Source organism: Pipistrellus kuhlii, unplaced genomic scaffold (genome assembly GCF_014108245.1).
Source record: "Pipistrellus kuhlii isolate mPipKuh1 unplaced genomic scaffold, mPipKuh1.p scaffold_m20_p_1, whole genome shotgun sequence".
NCBI classification, from domain to species: domain Eukaryota; kingdom Metazoa; phylum Chordata; class Mammalia; order Chiroptera; family Vespertilionidae; genus Pipistrellus; species Pipistrellus kuhlii.
This window is the reverse complement of record NW_023425404.1, coordinates 127,088,542-127,100,504: the sequence shown is the minus strand read 5'-3', so window position 1 is coordinate 127,100,504 and position 11,963 is coordinate 127,088,542. Positions and strand designations below refer to the sequence as shown.

The 11,963-nt window shown below is 45.2% G+C and overlaps 1 protein-coding gene across 28 annotated transcripts in view; it reads left to right on the top strand.

The window, feature by feature from the left end:
* The first annotated feature begins 4,352 nt into the window (after positions 1–4,352).
* Positions 4,353–11,963, top strand: part of ZMYND11 (zinc finger MYND-type containing 11) — a 109,235-nt gene continuing 101,624 nt past the window's right edge. For 21 of the 28 annotated variants that reach the window (XM_045588944.1, XM_036408796.2, XM_045588925.1 and 18 more), the window contains exon 1: positions 4,611–4,742. The gene's annotated coding sequence lies outside the window, so the exon portion shown is untranslated. Of the gene's footprint in view, positions 4,489–4,610; positions 4,743–5,161; positions 5,268–11,963 lie in introns of those variants that run through there. The other 7 variants (XM_036408802.2, XM_036408771.2, XM_036408765.2 and 4 more) reach the window with 2 other exon arrangements.

The window sequence follows — 11,963 nt, the reverse complement described above, 5'->3', positions numbered from 1 at the left end:
TGGATTTCTAATCCAAGCAGTCTGATGTCAAAAATCCATGCTCTTAACAACTGGGGAAGTTGAGGCTCATAAGGTGCAATCGCTTCTTACTCAAGGTCTCATAGTGAGCTGGAGTCTGAACTCAGATGCTCCGTCTATGCCAAAGCCCCTGCTCTTCTGCTGTGCAGCGCTAGAGAAGAGAGACAGGGAAAGGGCGGGATCCCATGGTGGAGGGAAAAAGACACACTCTCGAAACACCCTTTTTGTCTGGTACGATGAGTTGCTTTCCTTTAAACGTTCTGAAGCCCCTGATGATGACTTATTGTTTGAATCATATGTTGATTTGCTTCTGTTCTCATGCGTTCTTGCCGACAAGGGACTGCAAGAGACCTATCACACACTTTGTTAACTACAAATTCACTCTTCACAATACAGTACCTTGTTGATATATTCAGTGAAGGCTTATTTTAAAGGAAAATAAAATAAAATAAGTGTTCTGAACATATTACCAGGTGTGGTAGGTCATCCTTCCCATAGGCACTGTACATTCACAGACAAAACCAGGGGCGAGTTGAAGGAGTCCCGGGCAGGGAGTGCTGGAGAAATGCCTGGTCTGGGCAGGAGGACCGGGCCTGCCTGAGGAGCACTGTCCGAGGGAGACACGCAGGCAGTGGGGGAGTCGCGCCTGCTCCTCCTGCGCCTCCTGCCCAGGCCCAGGCCTTCCTCCAGCACTCCCTTAAAAGAGAGCTCTTACTTTATACTGGGAGCATTTTTAAAACTAAAATGTGCCACAGTGCGTGCTTCAGGCTTAGCCACAAAGGATGGCAGCTTTGGTGAACGGGCCATTGACCTTACAAGGTTTGGTCCACAACGTTCTTCAAAACATGATTTTTCATCATCCACAGGGGACTGGACACTTGGAAGCTAAGCCACACTAGCTAAACTAATTAATGGCAATTTAAGACCAGAATAGCAATTTATCTTTAGGGAAAATAGGGGGAAACTATATTCATACCTAAAAATACCAATATCTAATACAAAAGATTATGGGAAATCTAATCAGAAGTAAAAAAGATATGGAATAAAATCAAAAGAAATCTGTAAAGCAGAAGTGCAGTCCTAGGAAACATTTTATCCACCTCTGAGGCATTATCACTATGCACTCTGTAGTGACTGCTCACTTCAATCTCTTTCTTTTATTAAACAGGGTTTTTTATTCTGTGTGTGTGTGTGTGTGTGTGTGTGTGTGTGTGTGAGAGAGAGAGAGGGGGGGGGAGAGAAAGAGTGAGTGAAGGGGGGGGGGCTGTCACATAAGAGAGGACATTCATACTGGGCCGCACATCCCCATGGATATGAGTTTGAATCCCTCCTGCTCTCCCACATCAGGAAACACATTTGAAAGTGAATGAGGGAAGAGGATGCCCCTGCATGTGAGTGTAAGTCCACGGGGGCACCTTTGGATTCACACTCACCGACAGCCATTTGTGGTAATATCTTACAGCGCAAAACTATGCGTTTTATAGTATGGCACACAGACACAGCTTTACTTCCTGATTCTCCTGTTTTGGAATGGTGGATTCCAGAGTGGGTGCTACGGAGCCGTGGGTTTCTCCGAGGTCACAGGCGCTGTCTCTGAAGGACACTCCCTTGATCTTTATCTGTTTTGTACAAGGAGTATACAGATAAGATTTCATTGCTTGTTTTTGTGACAATATAGTGAATGGAAGGTAATAATTACTTAAATTCACTTTACAGGACAGTTTATCCTCATTGATAAGTAATACATTTGTAAACATTTGTGCGAGTGTGTGAGTGCGAGTGTGTGTGTGTGTATGTGTGTGGTGAGCTGCTACTATGACAACTACCTACATATAGCTTACATTTATTTTTATTAGCTTTGATTGCCCAAAAGTTATATTTTGGGGCTTTTTATATAAATTTTGGGATGTGAACTATGTATAGATTGCAGCCATAAATCTCTCTATATACCAAATCAAGAAGTCTTTGGAAAATAAGATTCTATATGACTTAATTTTATAGTTATATATTCCTTCAAGAAAGGGATACCTACATGGTACCGTTCTGTATACAGGAAACAACCAGTCTTGTAGGCTAATTACTAGTAAGTAATCTTTTACCTGATTATGAACAAAGATTTTTTTTAAAAAATGCCTGTAACCCAAAGAAATATACATTGTTGTCATTTTCTTCCTAATAATATTTAACAAAATGGAAATCATATGCATATGTAATTTAATATTCCTTTTCGACTGTCAGTCTCTAATGTTGGATTTTTATCTTATTTCCATTTGATTTTGTTGATATTACATAACATTGTGATGAGCAGCATCCGTTAATTCATCAACTAGTTCTGAATGCCAAATATTTCTGAGTTCCAAGTATTTGGCAAAAGTGCCTAACCATGGGTAGTTACACACCTCACTACCAGCTTTCTGTCTCCTTTCTTCTTTAACTTTATCCTCAGTCCGATCCTGAGTGCTGAAGGTCAGTGGTCTGCTACACCAGACCTGTTTCTAAATACGTTGAAAATGAAAAAGAAAATAATTTAGAGAATTGTGTTATCTCTCAACAAAGCTATGTTTGCAATCCAATTGTCTTGCAGATTAAAATTTCCTATTTGGAGTGTCAGCACCTTAATATTAATTTTCCTTCTATGTACATTCTTGCGCTGACCATCCTAATGCCCTCCAAGGTACATGAATGCCCTAGGGACTTCATGCATGGATGTGCAAAGGAGGAAAGTGCACTAATGTGCTTCAAAAACACTCAGGTATGTATACCTCTTCTGTTTTATGAACACACCCACACACACGCACCCAGCGAGCAGGAAGAACATTACATGGCTTCTCCCAGGGCTTGGGGAACTGCCATTTCTAAGATCTTTACTCCACAGCCTTGAACTATTAGCCTAAGTATAGCATCATCTAATTAACATGTGGTTTTAATTAATATGCATTTAGAAGGACTACAATGCTTGAGTGACAGAGCTACGGGTATTGGGTTATTTAAGGGCAAAACACTAATATCTAGACAGTGCTCTGTCAAGTACAATGAGACCACCAATTTTATCTGTGGCATTTCTCCATTTAACACGTTTATTGGAAGCCTGGACATGCTATGCAGAACAAACTCTCCCATCAGTTTCTAAACGCTAAAGTAAACATATCATTACAAACAATTTTGTGTTATGGAGAAAAACAGACAGGGCCAATTTACAATGGGGGCTCACAAAGGTCCTTTTTGGAAAAGAGTAACACGTGAACAGAAACTGAAGAATGAGTAGGGGAAGTATGTGCTGGAAGCAGGGGACAAACTTTGCATCTTCCTGAGATAGAGTTATGCAGTCACTTTTCCCCTAAAAGGTAAGCTTTCTTTTATGCATAGACGATGTTGCCACAGTGAAATCATGTGGAGCCAGACAGTCTTGTTTTATAGACGACTTTAAAAAAGGGTGATGTGCTTAAAGCTGTTTATTGTTAGAATTCCTGGTCCAGCACTCAAATCAGACCTATCTAGCTTGATTTTATCTGAAACCCTTTAATCCATCTGCTGTATTTTATTTATCTGAAAAAATAAAATAATTTTGTGATGTTCCTTGAGATAACCAAAAACTCTTTGTGATGTATCAGAACTAGGGCTATCGATGGCTGAATAACTGCTTTTTTTTTTTTTTGACTGGTGTACACCATGGAACACCTATTCAAACATCACCCATTATTTCTAAATTCTGAGTCTTAGAGACCAGCTATGAAAAAAAAAATAAAGATCGATAAATTGGATTATAATCCCAACATTACGTGGACAGACTCTTCCCAGTGATTTTCAGGTACCTATGCCCCGTGAGAATCAGAGCAAGAAATTTTGGCTGATAATCGGCTTTCCATCCCAACTCCTAGTGGAGAAAGAAAGGTGTTTTTGTTTTGTTTTGTTGAGAGGGAGGTGGTGGAAATGTGTAGAACCTGCAAAAGTAGGCTTATCTCTGAGACTTTCTTAAACCATATATTGGGGGATCCCCTCTGGTTAAATCTCCAAGGACAAACTAAGAAAGCCAGCCTCGTCCTTTCGGCGCACATTTGCAGTGTTTTTGTCTCACGGACAATGGGTGGTCCCTGTTCTCTTTCGAAGTCCTATGTGCGTGTGTGTACAGAACGGGGACTTAGCCCCGCCATCCTCTTTGAGGACAGAATTGCAAAGATCCTAAAACCACTTTCCCAATGTGGTTAACGCAACAACCACCACCACCACAAAAAAAATGAATGCCTCGCGCAAAGGCTCCGCAGTCCGGCTCGCTGCACGCGGTGAAACAAGCCCCGGGCCGGGGCGGCCGCGGGAACAATGCGGCCGGGACCTTTGTGCGCCGCCCGCTCCGCGCCCGCGCGCCGGCACGTACGTCGCCTCCACGTGTGGGGCCGCCGAGCGCCCGTGCGGCGCCGGAGAATATGCTGGAGCCGACCCCGGCGGCGGCGCGGCGGACCGGACGCAGGGAAGGTGGGTGTGGGCGTGCACCGCGCCGCCGGCCGCCCCGGGGAGGGAGCCCGAGCCCAGCGCGCCGCGCGGCCCGCGCCGCACAATAAAGCCCGGGGGCGGGCGGAGGCGGAGGAGGCGGCCCGGAGCGGCCGCCCGCCCGCGCACACGCCGCCATGTGAGCAGCGCCGCGTCCTCGCAGGACGGAAACTTTCCCGGCGGCGGCGGCGCCCCAACTTCCCGCCCCGCCCGGGCCCGCCGCTCGGCAAGGAGACCCCGTAAGTGCGGCGGCGGGGCCTCCGCGTCCCCCCAACCCTGGCCCTGCCGGCACCCCCCGGCCGCCGCGCCTCCCGGGCCCGGCTCGCGCTCGCCGCGGTGCGGGCTGTAAACATGGCGCCCTGAAGCGCCGGGCGGCCGGCGGCGGCGGCGGGAGGCGCCGGGGAGCGCGCGCGGCCCGGCCTGGCCCTGGGAACCGGGGAGGAGGGCGGCGGCGGGGCGACGCCGGGGAGGCCCGGCCCGCGGAGCCGGGGAGACGCCGTGGGGAGGGGAAGGCCGGGCGCGCGGAAGGAGGGCGGCGGGGAGTGCCGGCCGGAGGCTGGGCCCGCGGAGCCGGGGCGGAGGGCGGGGGAGAGCCGGGAGGGCGAGTCCGCGGGGGCGGAGGCGGAGGCGGAGGCCGGCGGCCCCCCTTTCCCGCCCCCCCGCGCCCGCGGCCCAGACCCGCGGGGAGGCGGCGGCGGCGGCGGGGCCGGTGCGGAGGGGAGGGCGGCGGGCGCCGCGGCGGAGGCCTGGGCCGGAGCATAATGGTAGGAAGGCTGTGCGGCTGGCACGGGGGCCGGGGCGCGGGGATCGGGGCGCGGGCGGGCGGGCGGGGGCGGCCGTGGCGTCGGCGCCGAGCTTTGTGGAGCCCGGGCCGGGCTGCAGCCTCTCCGCGCTCCGGGCGGGTGTGAGCGCCGCTCGCCCTCTCGCCAATGGGCCCGAGTCGCTCGCGCAGCTTTGTGTGCGGCGGGCCCGGGCCTGCGGGGGTCCCGCCGGCGCCCCTCCGCCTGCGGGGGGCCGGGAGGGAAGGCCCGGGGGGAAGGCCCGGAGCGAGGAGACGGCGCGGGGCCTAGTCGGGCGGGGAAGCCGGGATGTCGGCTGAGCGTCGCCCTCCTGGTCCTCCCTCCTCGAGCGGCCAGGCCTTGGGGCCCGCGGCCGCGCTTTGAGGTCCTCAGGACGCGGCCCTGTGAGGGCGAGGAGGGCGGGAGGGGGCGTTTGCAGGCGCCGTTCGTGTTTTGGGAGCCACGTCCGAGGCCGGGCTGGTGGTCCCCCGAGATCCAGGCGAGGCTGAGTCCGCGTCCCCCGCGGTTGGGGTCAGCGCTGCGTTCGCCGCCTCTGCAGGCCCTTCAGGCCCCGGGACTGCTTGCGGGGGGGTGGAGGGGGAAAGAGGGGGTTCACCGCTTCTAGGGGCGTCCAGAGAGCCTGTGCCGGGCGGGGGGCTCCTGGAGCGTCGCGGGGACCCAGGTTGCGCGTGGACTGCCCCCCACGCCTCTCCTGGACCAGCTGTGAAGGCGCTTTGCCGTGTGGGCCTGGCCCCGGGGGTGTGCCTGGTGGTAATGAGTGTGGGCACGAACGCAGAGTCCCCGATTGTGCATGGCACCTGGTGGTGTTAACACGTCTTGCTCGTCATGCCCGGTGTGTCCAGGGTGCCCGCTGTGTTGTATGCCGTGTTCGTGATACTCAGTGTGGACATGGTGCCCAGTGTGCACGTGGTACCATGGTGCCCTGTGTTGTGTTTGGTGTCCGAATAGTACCTAGTGTGGGCATGTGATACCCTGTGTTACATATGGTATGTCCGTGTGTGTGTGTGTGTGTGTGTGTGTATACACACACACACACACACACACACACACACACACGGGCCTAGAAGGTATTATACTAAGTGAAATAAGTTAGCAGAGAAAAAAATAAATACCATACTTTTCACTTAGGTGTGAAATTTAACGAACAAAATAAATGAACAAACAAAACAAATACTCATAAATATGGAGAAGAGAACTGGCAGGAGTGGCTCAGTGTGGGTTGAGCGCTTCATCCCCAGTGGGGCACATGCAGGTGGTAGCCAATCAATGATTCTCTCTCCTCGTTGATGTTTCTATATCTCTTTCTAGTGTGTCTGTGAGCTTAAAGCGGGTACCCAGGTAGCCTGTGCAAGGACCAGTGCCTGATGGTTGGAGAGGGCCACCTGACTCTGAGGTGTCAGTTCTGGGCCCTCTGGTCTGCCTCACCCAGGCGTTCTGCATCCTATAGTAGGCCCTATCCATGGAGGCAAGAGCTTGCTTGAAAATAATTTAATCTGCCCGTTGAAAGGCACAGAGTACAACATTTACTTATTTTCTTTTAAACTGAAAAGATATAATAGTTGTAGCATAGTGATTATGGGATGCATACATAACCTTTTGGGGGTTTGGGGTCATTTATTAATTAATGGTCAGAAGTTAACCAGGGTATCAGGTAGTCTTGGTTGTACTTGAGGAATTTCAATGCTTTCTGGTTAGCAAAGTCACCTTTGATTATTTGGAATTCTAATTTGTACACAAAACAGGAGATAAAATATGAGTTTTGGCCCTGGCAGAGTGGCTCAGTTGGTTGGAGTGTCCTTCCATAAACCAAAAGGTTTTAGTTTGGGTTCCCAGTTCAGGGCACATATCTAAGTTCTGGGTTTGACCCCAGTCCAGATGCTTATGGGAGGCAACCAATTGATGTTTCTCTCTCTCTCTCTCTCTCTCAAAATAATAAACATTTTCGGATAAGGATTAAAAAGAAATACGAGTTTTGTACAGGTGTGTAACTTTTCTTGTCTTTGGCTAATTAGTGCTGGGTACAGTCATTATTTTGTTGGACTCTTCTTTATAAGATGGTCAGGTTAGAGAATAAAGGATTAGAAGATAGGGGATGTGATTATGACAGTCAATAAAATTTTTTCTTAACTCTACTGGTGATTAACAGGATTTTTATTTTTTGCTTGTACTTTTTTTGTCCTAGTTGTTTTTCATATGAAAACTGAATGTCCCTTTTACATTCTGTACTTGGGTGACTTATTTTTGCAGTTACCTGTTACACGGTGTTTAAAAAATGCATATAAGTGCCTTCAGCTTTCCAAAGAAAAGTCAATATAAATTTAAATGTTAAAATTCAGCTCCTTAGTTCATATTAAATATTCCTAGGATATCATTACCTTGGTACTTTAAGTGGATGTCATCTTGCATGTTTCTATGAATTGACATGTGTGTGTTTGAACTCTCACCCTTTTGTAACCCTATCCCCTTTTCCTTTAAGGGTTGTTCAGATAGTCTATAATAGAAATCTTTCTACCTTTGGCATGCATACCTTACCTGAGACAACTAAATGAAGCTAATTAAGAATTTTAACATTTCCAATGGAAGTATCAAATGCAGTCTAACACTACTTAGAGCCCTAAACCTCTGGCTTCAGATTTTTTTACTTACTGTATTTTTCAGTTGAATTACACATGGAAAAACAAGCAGAGTATATCTAGAAAAAAACATTAAGGAGAAAATGGATAGTCAGACTTAATGATAGTTAAAAACTTTTTACTGTTTGAAAACCTTAATTTGGACTTCACGTTGTAGATTCCCCCCCTCCCCCCCATTAGAGAAGTAGCATAAGTGGAGGCTAGATGGCTTGGGTTTGAATCTCACCTCTTTTATATTAGCAAAGTGATCTTGGACAAATTACTTAAACTTGTCATGCCTGGTGTCAGTTTCCTTGTCTGGAAAATAATAGTAATAATACTATAGGGTTATCGACTCAAATGACTATGGAATAAATTCATTTGAGACAAATTCAGTGTTACTTAGACTTTAATGTGGAAAGGTGTGAAGCTCTGAAATTATTGTCTTAATAGTTTGAGTTTGACTGTCGTAGCAAACCTCTGAATCTCTTTTTCCTTTTTAGTTATCTCAGGTTAGAAAATAAACATTTGTTATATTTCTTGGGTCTCATTTACTTGAAGCAATTTTAAGGATCTTTCTATGATTACTTTAACTTTTTAAAATTGGTAAAATGTGCGTAACATAAAATTTGCCAACTTAACATTATTCAGGTGGACAGTTCAGCGATAATTAAATACATTAACATTACTGTGCAGCCATAACCACCATTCATCTCCATAACTCTGTTCATCTTATAAAACAGAAACTCCATATCCATTAAACACTTAACTCCCCATGTCCTCTCTCCAGCCCCTGGCAACTGCCTAGCATTACTTATTAATATTTGATGAAGAATATATGTAATTGAACTACATAGTGTGAACATTCTTATTTTCACCATTGGTTTTAAAGAAATATTTTTGTCTTTTCACACTTCTGTCACCCTATCTGTAACTGCTTCAGGTTGTATGTTTTAATATTTGCTTGAAGCAGATGGACTTTCTAAACAAACACTGCTTGGCACCTCTTCATTTGATCATTGTGGAACTAATCCATCACCAACATTTTTACTAGTACTAGGAATTTTGAGAAGTAAAAAAATAACTGATATGAGTTGAATTTTTGCCTGTATCTTTTGCATGATAACTTTTTTGTTGTTTTTGTTAATCCTCACCTGAGGATATTTTTTCCTTTGCCTTTCAGAGAGTGTAGGAGGGAGTGACCGAGGAGGAGAAAAGAGAGAGAGGGAGAAACATCCACTGGTTGCTTCCAGCACACCCCCTTACGGGGGGCAGGAGTGAACCACAAGCCAGGTGTATATGTTGTTGACCAGGAATCGAACTGGAAAACCTTCAGCGCATGGGCTGATGGTCTTTCCACTGAGCAGCACGGGCCAGGACTTAGATAACTTTACTTCCTTGCACTAGTGTTGTCAACTTTTCAAAACAGTTTAAATCTGCTTTGGTGCAGTGATTCTGTAAAGATCACTAGTGATCTGAAGGTTCTTCACATGTCCTTCTTTGGCCTTGATTTTAGAAATGTTTTGTTATTCACAGGTTTATTATATAAAATAAGTATATGATAATATTCATCACATGTTTACCATGTCTTAGTCACTGTGCAAATTTCTTTACAAACCCTGTCCCACATGATCATCTTAAAACATGGCAGTCTTTTTTTTAATTATGGAAGGTTCCACCTCCTCATAAAACACCCCCTTCTAGCACACACATACTCTAATGAGAAGTGAATGAACTAGGAGTTCTGTGAGAGAATGTGATTCATATAACAAAATCCCTGTAACAAGAAGTAAAATGATAAAAATGAAGATATCCAGAAGTATAGTCTGAATGATAAAGTCTTAACTAATGTTTTAAACATATCTACTGCCTAAAAGAAAGATCTTTTTGCACGCACGCGTGCGTGTGTGCTTGCTATTGTTGATTTTTTTCCACTTAGAAACTCCTAATTTATTTAGTTTCTATTGTGAAATTGCAGTACAGTGTTTAATATCAAAATTACTTAGAAATATAAATAGTCTGTAAAATAAAAAATATTTGTGTATCCATTATGTGTTTAGTAGGGAAATTTCTAAATCAGTTTTATAAACAATATGACTTATATGGATCTGGTAACTATACAGTTAGTTGATCTTCATTCTATTTTTTTGGGTATGTTTTCTGTTCAATAAATGGCTAAATGTTTGCCTGACTTTATGTGAAATTAAAGAAAAACGACATCGGCAATGGAATACTGTTATATGAGCATTTATAAGGGATCATATTGATTCATGTCTGTCTATTCAGTGATGAGAAGTTCCCATTATGTGCTGGTAAACATTAGTTGGAAAATGTCTTTTCCTGAAAATGTGTACAGTTTTTTAATTTTTGTGTGTGAACTAAGTAATGTTTAAATACTAGAGGCCCAGTGCATGAAACTTGTGCACTTGGCAGGGGCTGGTCCCTCAGTTGGACATCCTTAGTGCTGCCACAGAGGCAGGAGAGGCTTCTGGCTGAGTGGCACCCCCCCTGTGGGAGTGCACTGACCACTAGGGGGAAGCTCCTGCGTCTAACCCCTGGTGGTTAGTGTGCGTCATAGCGACCGGTCATTCTGCTATTTAGTCAGTTTGCATATTCCCTTTTATTATCAATATATAGGATAATAGGTAAACTAGTTTTGTTTTAAATACTTGTAAATATATTTTATTGATTTTGTGTAGAGAGGAAGGGAGAGGGATAGTTAGAAACATCGATGAGAGAGAGTCATCAATCAGCTGCCTCTTGCACATCCCCTACTGGGGATATGCCTACAATCAAGGTTCATGCCCTTGACCGGAATAGAACTCGGGACCTTTCAGTCCCCAAGCCGACGCTCTATCCATTGAGCCAAACCGGTTTCGGCCGTTTTAAATACTTTTATAGTTCAAGTTACTTCATAATTGATCCAATTCATAAGATCACATTAAAATGTTATATTTTTACAATGGGTAGAATATGATTTAAGATCTTATTCATTTATTAAACAGTTATTTATTTTTAATATATTTTATTGATTTTTTACAGAGAGGAAGGGAGAGTGATGAGAGCTAGAAACATTGATGAGAGAGAATCATTGATCAGCTGCTTCTTGCACACCCCCCACTGGGGATGTGCCCACAACCAAGGTACATGCCCTTGTCTGGAATCGAACCCGGGACCTTCCAGTCCACAGGCCGACGCTCTATCCACTGAGCCAAACTGGTTTCGGCTGTTTTAAACAAATTCTAATGAAAAATACACTGTTGTAAGCCTTAGTTGCAGTAGTATTTGGATTTATTTTTTTTCCGAGAGGAAGGGAGAGGGAGAAAGAGAAACATCAGTGATGAGAGAGAATCATTGATCAGCTGCCTCCTGCATGCCCCACATCAGGGATCGAACCCACAACCCCGCATATGCCCTGACCTGGAGTCTAACTGTGATTTCCTGGCTTATAGGCAACGATGCTCAACCACTGAGCCACATCGGCTGGGCTGGATCTTATTATTTTATTTTATTTAATTCTGGATCTTATTTTATTTTATTTTATTTATTTATTTAATTAACTAATTAATTAATTAATTTACTTAAATATATATTTTATTGATTTTACACAGAGAGGAATTGAGAGGGACAGAGAGTTAGAAACATCAATGAGAGAGTAACATTGACCAGCTGCCTCTTGCACACCCCCTACTGGGGATGTGCCCGCAACCAAGGTACCTGCCCTTGACCGGAATCGAACTCGGGACCTTTCAGTCCACAGGCCGATGCTCTATCCACTGAGCCAAACCAGTCCCGGCTGGATCTTATTCTTTTAAATAAATACTTTGGTGTTCTAGCTTATACATTAGAAAACAAGAGTGACCTGATGTGCCATTAGTACAACTCTCTCAATCATGACTGAGCTTCTGAATTACTATTTTTCCCTTAATAAAAACATTAAATCAGAATCTCTGGAGATGGGTGTGGGCTCTTTTTTAAAATCACAAAAGTTTTTTTCAACTTGTGAGTTTCAAATTTTTTTTTCCAAAATTTTATTTTTTAAGGTATA